The sequence below is a fragment of the Oncorhynchus kisutch genome, linkage group LG18 (assembly GCF_002021735.2).
Source record: "Oncorhynchus kisutch isolate 150728-3 linkage group LG18, Okis_V2, whole genome shotgun sequence".
Lineage (NCBI taxonomy): Eukaryota > Metazoa > Chordata > Actinopteri > Salmoniformes > Salmonidae > Oncorhynchus > Oncorhynchus kisutch.
The window spans coordinates 38,674,510-38,686,398 of NC_034191.2; positions in this window are offsets into that span (position 1 = coordinate 38,674,510).

Genomic DNA, 11,889 nt, shown 5'->3' on the forward strand with positions numbered 1-11,889 from the left:
GCAAATTATGTTTGGTTAGAATTTAAAGGGTTATGTAGGTCAACCAATGATGTAACTAGGGGTCAGGGTCAATGAGGGATCCTGGGGCATTTATTTAAAGAAATAGCCTATCGTAGCTGTGAAATGGTTGTTTCTGGTGAACGTTACAGGGAAAATCCAACACCTGATATTTCGGTCAATATACACCAATCACAACTCAAATAGCAATATTTTTCTGTATTACTTTAAAACCATTGGTCTAACTCTAACAGTTCAGTAAGCCACCACCCCTTATTAATGTACAGTAAATGTTAAAACATATTATTCTATTTGTGTAGTCTACCTTTCACAACACTTGGCTAGTAGGCTACATTTATTTTCATTTCATTTAACCTTTATTTTATCAGGGAGTCAAACTGAGACCAAGGTCTCTTTTACAGATGAGCCCTAAATTACATAAATGACAGAAAATACATTTGTCATAAAAATATAAAAAAATAGTAAGGTCCTCAATCAGCTTTCTGAATTTGCCTGATAGGCACCCAAACATCAAATTCAAGAACATGTTGAAGATCGTTCAACAAATAAGGTGCAAGAAAACTATAAGCTGATTTACATAACTCCCTAGAGACCAAAGGAATTTCTAGAGTTAGCCATCCCTGAGACCGGCGGCGGTAACTCGTATGTCTAAAGTAAAGATGTTAGGTACAGTGGGACTTTTTGTAAAAGGGCTTTTTGTAAAATGGAAAAAATAGCAACGTAGTATCAACCTATGTGACATCAGAGGGCCAACCAACTTTCTGCTGGAGAATGCAGTGATAAACTGCATCTAACAGCTTTAGTGAAGTGGCAGCTGCGTTCACATAGATGAGGTTCGCCATAGTCTAGGACCGATAGGAGAGTCGACTGAATAATCTGCTTCCTACTGTTTAGCGAGAGGCAGGACCTATTTCTATAGAAGAAGCCCATTTTTAATTCTCAGCGGCTTTACTAACTCATCAACATACTTTTTAAAAGACAGCTTTTCATCTATCCAGATGCCCAGATATCTGTAAACAGGGACATGATCAATATGGACACCATCCAAAGTACATAAGCGTATTTGTATGCGCTCTAGAGAACAACATATACTTAGTTTTATCTGTATTCAATACTAATTCCAGGTCAATAAAGTTTTTCTGTAATACAAAGAAGACCGACTGTAGCTCAGACAGAGCCTGGTCAACTATTGGGGCAATAGCACACAACAGTATCATCGGCATACAAGTGCAGGTTACAGTTTTTTACAGACAAGTCAATATTCATTATGTAAACAGTACAGGACCCAGAATCGACCCCTGCGGGACACCTTTCATAATATCCGGGAAACCTGATTAAACACCATCAATAGATACACATTGGGTTCTATCTGTCAGGTCATTTTTGAAACCAGTTAAATGCAGCCTGGTCTCGGCCAATTGAGGATAGCCTCTGAATTAGCAGTGAGTGATCAACAGTATCGAAAGCCTTTGACAGGTCAATGAAAAGAGCAGCAGAATGTTGCCTTTTATCCATACAGTTAAACCACATCATTTACAACTAGGGATGCAGCAGAGATAGATACATGGTTTTGAAATGACACTGTTTGGGGCAAAATGAGGATTGAGATGACGCACACATGCATCCCAACTGCTACTTGTCAATATTCCAAAATTCAAAACTCCTTTGCGAGCATCTTGTGTCTCGCCTCAACATGTTTTGCATGATTTGCTGTGAAACACTGCCAGACAGAAGTACACTCCGGTAATAGACAGTGAGAAAGTCTTGATTTGATACAGACTGAATAATGTAGGCTTATCTGTTACAACTAACTCGTGTTACATTTTAGCCCAGTTTTCCCCTATACAGATGAAGTTGGAAGTTTACATACACTTAGGTTGGAGTCATTAAAACTTGTTTTTCAACCACTCCATAAATTTCTTGTTAACAAACTATAGTTTTGGCAAGTCGGTTAGGACATCTACCTTGTGCATGACACAAGTAATTTTTCCAAAAATGGTTTACAGACAGATTATTTCACTTATGATTCACTGTATCCCAATTCCAGTGGGTTAGAGGTTTACATACACTAAGTTGACGGTGTCTTTAAACAGCTTGGAAAATTCCAGAAAATGATGTCATGGCTTTAGAAGCTTCTGATAGGCTAATTGACATAATTTTAGTCAATTGGAGGTGTAACTGTGGATGTATTTCAAGGCCTATCTTTGCTTGACATTTTTATTTTTATTTTTTTATTTTTTTTATTTCACCTTTATTTAACCAGGTAGGCTAGTTGAGAACAAGTTCTCATTTGCACCTGCGACCTGGCCAAGATAAAGCATAGCAGTGTGAGCATACAACAAAGAGTTACACATGGAGTAAACAATTAACAAGTCAATAACACAGTAGAAAACGAAGGGGGGGTCTATATACAATGTGTGCAAAAGGCATGAGGAGGTAGGCAAATAATTACAATTTTGCAGATTAACACTGGAGTGATAAAAGATCAGATGGTCATGTACAGGTAGAGATATTGGTGTGCAGAAGAGCAGAAAAGTAAATAAATAGAAACAGTACGGGGATGAGGTAGGTGAAAAGGGTGGGCTATTTACCAATAGACTATGTACAGCTGCAGCGATCGGTTAGCTGCTCAGATAGCTGATGTTTGAAGTTGGTGAGGGAGATAAAAGTCTCCAACTTCAGCGATTTTTGCAATTCGTTCCAGTCACAGGCAGCAGAGTACTGGAACGAAAGGCGGCCAAATGAGGTGTTGGCTTTAGGGATGATCAGTGAGATACACCTGCTGGAGCGCGTGCTACGGATGGGTGTTGCCATCGTGACCAGTGAGCTGAGATAAGGCGGAGCTTTACCTAGCATAGACTTGTAGATGACCTGGAGCCAGTGGGTCTGGCGACGAATATGTAGCGAGGGCCAGCCGACTAGAGCATACAAGTCGCAGTGGTGGGTGGTATAAGGTGCTTTAGTGACAAAACGGATGGCACTGTGATAGACTGCATCCAGTTTGCTGAGTAGAGTGTTGGAAGCCATTTTGTAGATGACATCGCCGAAGTCGAGGATCGGTAGGATAGTCAGTTTTACTAGGGTAAGCTTGGCGGCTTGAGTGAAGGAGGCTTTGTTGCGGAATAGAAAGCCGACTCTTGATTTGATTTTCGATTGGAGATGTTTGATATGAGTCTGGAAGGAGAGTTTGCAGTCTAGCCAGACACCTAGGTACTTATAGACGTCCACATATTCTAGGTCGGAACCATCCAGGGTGGTGATGCTAGTCGGGCATGCAGGTGCAGGCAGCGACCGGTTGAAAAGCATGCATTTGGTTTTACTAGCGTTTAAGAGCAGTTGGAGGCCACGGAAGGAGTGTTGTATGGCATTGAAGCTTGTTTGGAGGTTAGATAGCACAGTGTCCAAAGACGGGCCGAAAGTATATAGAATGGTGTCGTCTGCGTAGAGGTGGATCAGGGAATCGCCCGCAGCAAGAGCAACATCATTGATATACACAGAGAAAAGAGTCGGCCCGAGAATTGAACCCTGTGGCACCCCCATAGAGACTGCCAGAGGACCGGACAGCATGCCCTCCGATTTGACACACTGAACTCTGTCTGCAAAGTAATTGGTGAACCAGGCAAGGCAGTCATCCGAAAAACCGAGGCTACTGAGTCTGCCGATAAGAATATGGTGATTGACAGAGTCGAAAGCCTTGGCGAGGTCGATGAAGACGGCTGCACAGTACTGTCTTTTATCGATGGCGGTTATGATGTCGTTTAGTACCTTGAGTGTGGCTGAGGTGCACCCATGACCGGCTCGGAAACAAGATTGCACAGCGGAGAAGGTACGGTGGGATTCGAGATGGTCAGTGACCTGTTTGTTGACTTGGCTTTCGAAGACCTTAGATAGGCAGGGCAGGATGGATATAGGTCTGTAACAGTTTGGGTCCAGGGTGTCTCCCCCTTTGAAGAGGGGGATGACTGCGGCAGCTTTCCAATCCTTGGGGATCTCAGACGAGATGAAAGAGAGGTTGAACAGGCTGGTAATAGGGGTTGCGACAATGGTGGCAGATAGTTTCAGAAATAGAGGGTCCAGATTGTCAAGCCCAGCTGATTTGTACGGGTCCAGGTTTTGCAGCTCTTTCAGAACATCTGCTATCTGGATTTGGGTAAAGGAGAACCTGGAGAGGCTTGGGCGAGGAGCTGCGGGGGGGGCGGAGCTGTTGGCCGAGGTTGAAGTAGCCAGGCGGAAGGCATGGCCAGCCGTTGAGAAATGCTTATTGAAGTTTTCGATAATCATGGATTTATCAGTGGTGACCGTGTTACCTAGCCTCAGTGCAGTGGGCAGCTGGGAGGAGGTGCTCTTGTTCTCCATGGACTTCACAGTGTCCCAGAACTTTTTGGAGTTGGAGCTACAGGATGCAAACTTCTGCCTGAAGAAGCTGGCCTTAGCTTTCCTGACTGACTGCGTGTATTGGTTCCGGACTTCCCTGAACAGTTGCATATCACGGGGACTATTCGATGCTATTGCAGTCCGCCACAGGATGTTTTTGTGCTGGTCGAGGGCAGTCAGGTCTGGGGTGAACCAAGGGCTGTATCTGTTCTTAGTTCTGCATTTTTTGAACGGAGCATGCTTATCTAAAATGGTGAGGAAGTTACTTTTAAAGAATGACCAGGCATCCTCAACTGACGGGATGAGGTCAATGTCCTTCCAGGATACCCGGGCCAGGTCGATTAGAAAGGCCTGCTCACAGAAGTGTTTTAGGGAGCGTTTGACAGTGATGAGGGGTGGTCGTTTGACTGCGGCTCCGTAGCGGATACAGGCAATGAGGCAGTGATCGCTGAGATCCTGGTTGAAGACAGCGGAGGTGTATTTGGAGGGCCAGTTGGTCAGGATGACGTCTATGAGGGTGCCCTTGTTTACAGAGTTAGGGTTGTACCTGGTGGGTTCCTTGATGATTTGTGTGAGATTGAGGGCATCTAGCTTAGATTGTAGGACTGGCGGGGTGTTAAGCATATCCCAGTTTAGGTCACCTAACAGAACAAACTCTGAAGCTAGATGGGGGGCGATCAATTCACAAATGGTGTCCAGGGCACAGCTGGGAGCTGAGGGGGGTCGGTAGCAGGCGGCAACCGTGAGAGACTTATTTCTGGAGAGAGTAATTTTCAAAATTAGTAGTTCGAACTGTTTGGGTATGGACCTGGAAAGTATGACATTACTTTGCAGGCCATCTCTGCAGTAAACTGCAACTCCTCCCCCTTTGGCAGTTCTATCTTGACGGAAGATGTTATAGTTGGGTATGGAAATCTCTGAATTTTTGGTGGCCTTCCTGAGCCAGGATTCAGACACAGCAAGGACATCAGGGTTAGCAGAGTGTGCTAAAGCAGTGAGTAAGACAAACTTAGGGAGGAGGCTTCTGATGTTGACATGCATGAAACCAAGGCTTTTTCGAACACAGAAGTCAACAAATGAGGGTGCCTGGGGACATGCAGGGCCTGGGTTTACCTCCACATCACCCGCGGAACAGAGAAGGAGTAGTATGAGGGTGCGGCTAAAGGCTATCAAAACTGGTCGCCTAGAGCGTTGGGGACAGAGAATAAGAGGAGCAGGTTTCTGGGCATGGTAGAATATATTCAGGGCATAATGCGCAGACAGGGGTATGGTGGGGTGCGGGTACAGCGGAGGTAAGCCCAGGCACTGGGTGATGATGAGAGAGGTTGTATCTCTGGACATGCTGGTAGTAATGGGTGAGGTCACCGCATGTGTGGGAGGTGGGACAAAGGAGTTATCAGGGGTATGAAGAGTGGAACTAGGGGCTCCATTGTGAACTAAAACAATGATAACTAACCTGAACAACAGTATACAAGGCATATTGACATTTGAGAGAGACATACAGCGAGGCATACAGTAATCACAGGTGTTGAATTGGGAAAGCTAGCTAAAACAGTAGGTGAGACAACAGCTAATCAGCTAGCACAACAACAGCAGGTAAAATGGCGTAGACTAGGCAACGGGGCCAACAGATAAAACAAACAAGCAGAATGGAGTACCGTGATTTATGGACAGTCCAGCGTGCATCAGCTATGTAGCCAAGAGATCAGTGTCCAGGGGGCAGCGGTGGATGGGGAAGGGAAGCTGGACTGGCGAGTGTTATCCAGGTTAAAAAAACGAACAATGACTAAATAGCTTGTAGCTAGTTAGCTGGTTAGCTTCTGGAGGTTCTTGAGTGTGTTCTAAAAATAAATAAAAAATAATAGCGATTCCGTATCACATTGGGTGAGGCAGGTTTCCGGAAGGTATAAACAAATTAAAAGTCAAAAGAGATAGAAAGTAAATATGGGTCCGGTGGGCGTTTGGGACGCGGCGATTCAGGCGGTTAGCAGGCCTGTGCTAACAAGCTAACAGTTTGTAGGCCCGGGCTAGACAAGGTAGCAGTTAGCGGACCGGAGCTGGACAAGCTAGCAGTTAGCAGGCCGAATTAGCAAGCAGGGAGATAGCGAGGGCTAGAGAGTTAGCCTTTGGGGGACGTCGCGATGGGGTGAGTCTGTTTATTCCTTTTCATGCGGTGACATCGATAGACCGGTCGTGGGCCCGGGTATTGTAGCTCAGGAGTATGCTACGGTGGTAGCGCAGGCCGGGCTAGCTTCAAGCTAAGTGGGTGGAAACGCTAGCCAGGGGTAGTCGTCCAGGGTTGCGGTTTAGCTAGATAGCTAGTTGTGAAGATCCAGCGTATTTGGAAGCTTAGGTTTAGCAAAATGTTTTTAAAAAGGGATAGCTATGTAAAAGACGAAAAATATGTAAAAAACGAAAAATAAACAAAATATAAACAAAATATACAGGGACACGACACGACAGGACGACTTACTGCTACGCCATCTTGGATTGATCATGGGAAAATCAAAAGAAATCAGCCAAGACATCAGAAAAACAATTGTAGACCTCCACAAGTCTGGTTCATCCTTTGGAGCAATTTCCAAATGCCTGCAGGTACCACGTTCATCTGTACAAACAACAGTACGCAAGTATAAACACCATGGGACCACACAGACATCATACCGCCCAGTAAGGAGACGCGTTCTGTCTCCTAGAGATGAACGTACTTTGGTGCGAAAAGTGCAAACCAATCCCAGAACAACAGCAAAGGACCTTGTGAAGATGCTGGAGGAAACAGGTAAAAAATCTATATCCACAATAAAACGAAACCTGAAAGGCCGCTCGGCAAGGAAGAAGCCAATGCTCCAAAACTGCCATAAAAAGCCAGACTGCGGTTTGCAACTGCACATGGGGACAGAGATCGTACTTTTTGGAGAAATGTCCTCTGGTCTGATGAAACAAAAATAGAACAGTTTGTCCATAATGACCATCGTTTTGTTTGGCGGAAAAAGGGGGAGGCTTGCAAGCCGAAGAACACCATCCCAACCGTGAAGCACAGGGGTGGCAGCATCATGATGTGGGGGTGCTTTGCTGCAGGAGGGACTGGTGCACTTCACAAAATAGATGGCATCACGAGGAAGGAAAATTATATGGATATATTGAAGCAACATCTCAAGACATCAGTCAGGAAGTTAAAGCTTGGTGCAAATGGGTCTTCCCCAAGCATACTTCCAAAGTTGTGGCAAAATGGCTTAAGGATAACAAAGTCAAGGTATTAGAGTGGCCATCACAAAACCCTGACCTCAATCCCATAGAAAATGTGTGGGCAGAACTGAAAAAGCATGTGCGAGCAAGGAGGCCTACAAACCTGACTCAGTTACACCAGCTCTGTCAGGAGGAATGGGACAAAATTCACCCAACTTATTGTGAGAAGCTTGTGGAAGGCTATCCAAAACATTTGACCCAAGTTAAACAATTTAAAGGCTATGCTACCAAATACTAATTGAGTGTATGTAAACTTCTGACCCACTGGGAATGTGATGAAAGAAATAAAAGCTTACATATATCATTCTCTCTACTATTATTCTGACATTTCACATTCTTAAAATAAAGTGGTGATCCTAACTGACCTAAGACAGGGAATTCTTACTAGGATTAAATGTCACGACTGACATTAAACTGAGTTTAAATGTAGTTGGCTAAGGTGTATGTAAACTTCCGACTACAACTGTAGGTTCGTGGGAACTTAACAGAATGAGGGAACTTGAGGGAATGAAACACAAACTGGAAAAAGGCTCATCACCATTTGAAACATGTAATTAACTAAATAGAATTACATTTAGGCTGCAATATGCTATGGCCAAGTTGGACCGTCATGGTAACATAAGAAGAAGAGGGCACGAATAAAAAGTGAGGAAATGGATAAAAAAAAACTGAGGTAACAGATAAAAAATCTGAGAGAATTGATTAAAAAAACCTGAGGAAATGGATAAGCCTTGCTGGGGTTTTTTCTCCACCACAACACCTAGCTCTGTGGTAATGCCTACACATTGGACCATTTCTCTAAAAGTACCAGAGATCCCACTCTGACCATAAAGCAGGGTTGGCCCTCCTTTTGTAGGCCTGATGATCAATTTCCAAAAACGGGGCCCATGGCCAAAAATATAAATAATAAATAAATATACTGTTGAGAGTTGGAAAAGTAGAATACACAAGGTGCAATTTCGAAATTCGGGTTGTCTAGCAGCAGTTTTCTCTTGTTATGTCAGTCACTCAATTAACCCGACCAGGTGTGTCAAGGGGGCCTGACCTCTAGGGGGCCCCCATTGATTTTGTTAGTCCCCCTCACTCAGACATTATATTGACATGGCACAAGTAATGGCAAAACGTGTAGAATTGCAGGAAATTAGTAAAATGTGTAAAACCTTCTCTTCCGCCACATGGCAAAATGTGTAGAACTGCAGAAAATGAACTGTAAAACTAAAATGTTTCTCTCTGCCATCAAGACACGGGGCCAGTCAAATGTTTTGTCCGCAAAGTACAGGTCCCTACCAACCAAATCTCACTTAGGGTTCCCAAAAGCCTGGGGCCGATTGCACAATTTGACTGTATGTGTGGGTATATATGTGGGTTCCAAGGTCATCACCCTGTAAGGGGATCTGGGGCATTTGAAAATAAATGGTACATCCAACACTTTACTGATATTTTAGTCAACATGGCCCAATCAAAGCTCAAATATCAATATTTGTATGTATTACTTTAAATAGCAACAGCTGAAGGCAAAAATCAACTTCTCTGGTTGAAAACGGCCTATGTGGCATTGATACTAGTCAGAAACATTTATTCCAATGCCAAAATTGACTAAAAAGTGTAAGTAGGCTAATTTCTGAGAGATTTGTGTAACTGAGATCGTCACGATTTACATGAAGGTTGGGTTTGGATGACATTCATGCCCACATGAGACCATTGCCTGGCGCAGTCTAATCACCCCTGGCAGTAATCAAATGATCTGAAGCACAGCTGCCCAGTGTGATGCAGTGCATGCTATCCAATCGCTCACCAGAACTAACCATTAGCACGCAGCGCCTCGGACTTGTTTTGACAACGATATATAGACAAGACAATGTCGCAAATGGGGTCTTATAGGAAATCAGGTCTAATTAGGCTGAAGTTTATATCATGAATACATTTATTCAAGTCTTGTGTTGGACAACCTGGAATCAGAGAGGCTGATTACTTTGGACTTTTCTTACATAGATTTTTCTACTCCAAAATGAATACAAATGTAAATGATAATGACACCATTTAAAATAAACACTTTCCCTCTATAAATGAGCCCAATATCATATATTAGTCCATATTATCAGGCAGGTTCGCTATTTAGTAATAAGCATTATCACCTGTAGCCCACATGATGCAGCATAGTGGCTATAAATAAATAGGCTGAAGCATGGGCATAAATATGCGATGATAAGATTCAACAATTAAATGCACGAGGACGCCCTGACCAAATTAATGCTTTGAATAAAGTTTACGCATGACCATGGAATAAAGTATGTGGACACCCCTTCAAATTAGTGGATTTGCCTATTTCAGCCACTACCCGTGGCTGACAAATGTATAAAATCGAGCACATAGCCATGCAATCTCCATAGACAAACATTGGCAGTAGAATGGCCGGTACTGAAGAACTCAGTGACTTTCAACATGAAACCATCATAGGATGCCTCCTTTCCAACAAGTCAGTTCGTCAAATTTCGGCCCTGGTAGAGCAGCCCAGTTAACTGTAAGTGCTGTTATAGTGAAGTGGAAACATCTAGGAGCAACAACGGCTCAGCTGCAAAGTGGTATGCCATACAAGCTCACAGAACGGGATTGCCGACGCTGAAGCGTGTAAAAATCGTCTGTCCTCGGTTGCAACACTCAGTACTGACTTCCTGCCTCTGGAAGTAATGTCAGCACAAGAACTGTTCGTCGGGAGCTTCATGAAATGGGTTTCCATGGCTGAGCAGCTGATCACCATGCCCAATGCCAAGCATTGGCTGGAGTGGTGTTAAGTTTGGACTCTGGAGCAATGAAAATCTGTTATCTCGCGTGATGAATCAAGCTTCATCATCTGGCAGTCCAACGGACTAATCTGGGTTTGGTGGATGACAGGAGAACGCTACCTGCCCGAATGCATAGTGCCAACTGTAAAGTTTGGTGGAGGAGTAATAATGGTCTGGGGTTGTTTTTCATGGTTTGGGCTAGGCCCCTTAGTTCCAGTGAAGGGAAGTCTTAACCCTACAGCATACAATGACATTCAAGACAATTCTGTGCTTCCAACTTTGTGGCAACAGTTTGAGCTAGGCCCTTTTCTGTTTCAGCATGACAATGCTCTATGCACAAAGTGAGATCCATACAGAAAGGGTTTGTTGAGATCGGTGTGGAAGAACTTGACTGGCCTGCACAGAGCCCTGACCTCAACCCCATCGAACACCTTTGGGATGAATTGGAACCCCAACTCAGGAACCCCAACCCAACCAGGCCTAAATACCCAACATCAGTGCCCAACCTCACTAATGCTCTTGTGGCCAAATGGAAGCAAGTCTCCACAGCAATGTTCCAACATCTAATGGAACGTCTTCCCAGAAGAGTGGAGGCTGTTACAGCAGCAAAGGGGGGGACCAACTCCATATTAATGCCTAATGATTTTGGAATGAGCTGTTCGACGATGGTGTTCTTCTGTCCACATACTTTTGGTAATGTAGTGTCGCTTTGAATGTTGCCTGTGTTCTGTGTTTTGGATTGTTTTATTGTTTTTTTATGCGCCTTGTGAGAAAAGTGCTTTACAAATTAAATGTATAATTATTATGATTCCATCCTTGCTCAACTTTTTTTCCATTCACAAAACACAAACTGCTGCCTCAAGACCGGGCCCAACCAAAATAGTACATTTTTGAGGGGTGACAAATAAAATAATAAAATAAAATGCGGAATTGAGTAGGACTGTGCGGTGTAAAAGCACAGAATGCCAGTAGTTGCCTGGCGCTTTAAAGTGGGTAAAGAATTTCTAATCAATCAAATTCATTGTGGTTTAGTATTGAAGGGATCAAATTTAGTCAATTTTACACTGGGGTGTAAAACTAGGAACCTAACAGAAGCAAATTAAACGGTAGGAACCTACCTGAATTTGTCCAAAAGAAACTCATTTTCGTTGCAAGGTTGCCTACATTTAGGTAAAACCTTTCTGGTCAAACATTTGGGGAATGGTGAGAGGACACCACATTCTTTAAGCCTACTCACTACATGTAATTGTAATTATTTAATTATTTAATATTTGTTCATCTTATCAATCACATTTTAAAGATTAATTTTGAGGTGTGGATTTCCCATAGGGATTTCCACATTAACATTTGCGGACAGTGTTCTGTGTTCTTGCTGCCCTCAAGTGTTCAGCGTTCCCTATGGTTTCGTGATAATCTGGCGCCACCATGTGGAAGATATTAGTAGACAAAGAACCTACATTTTCTGTCC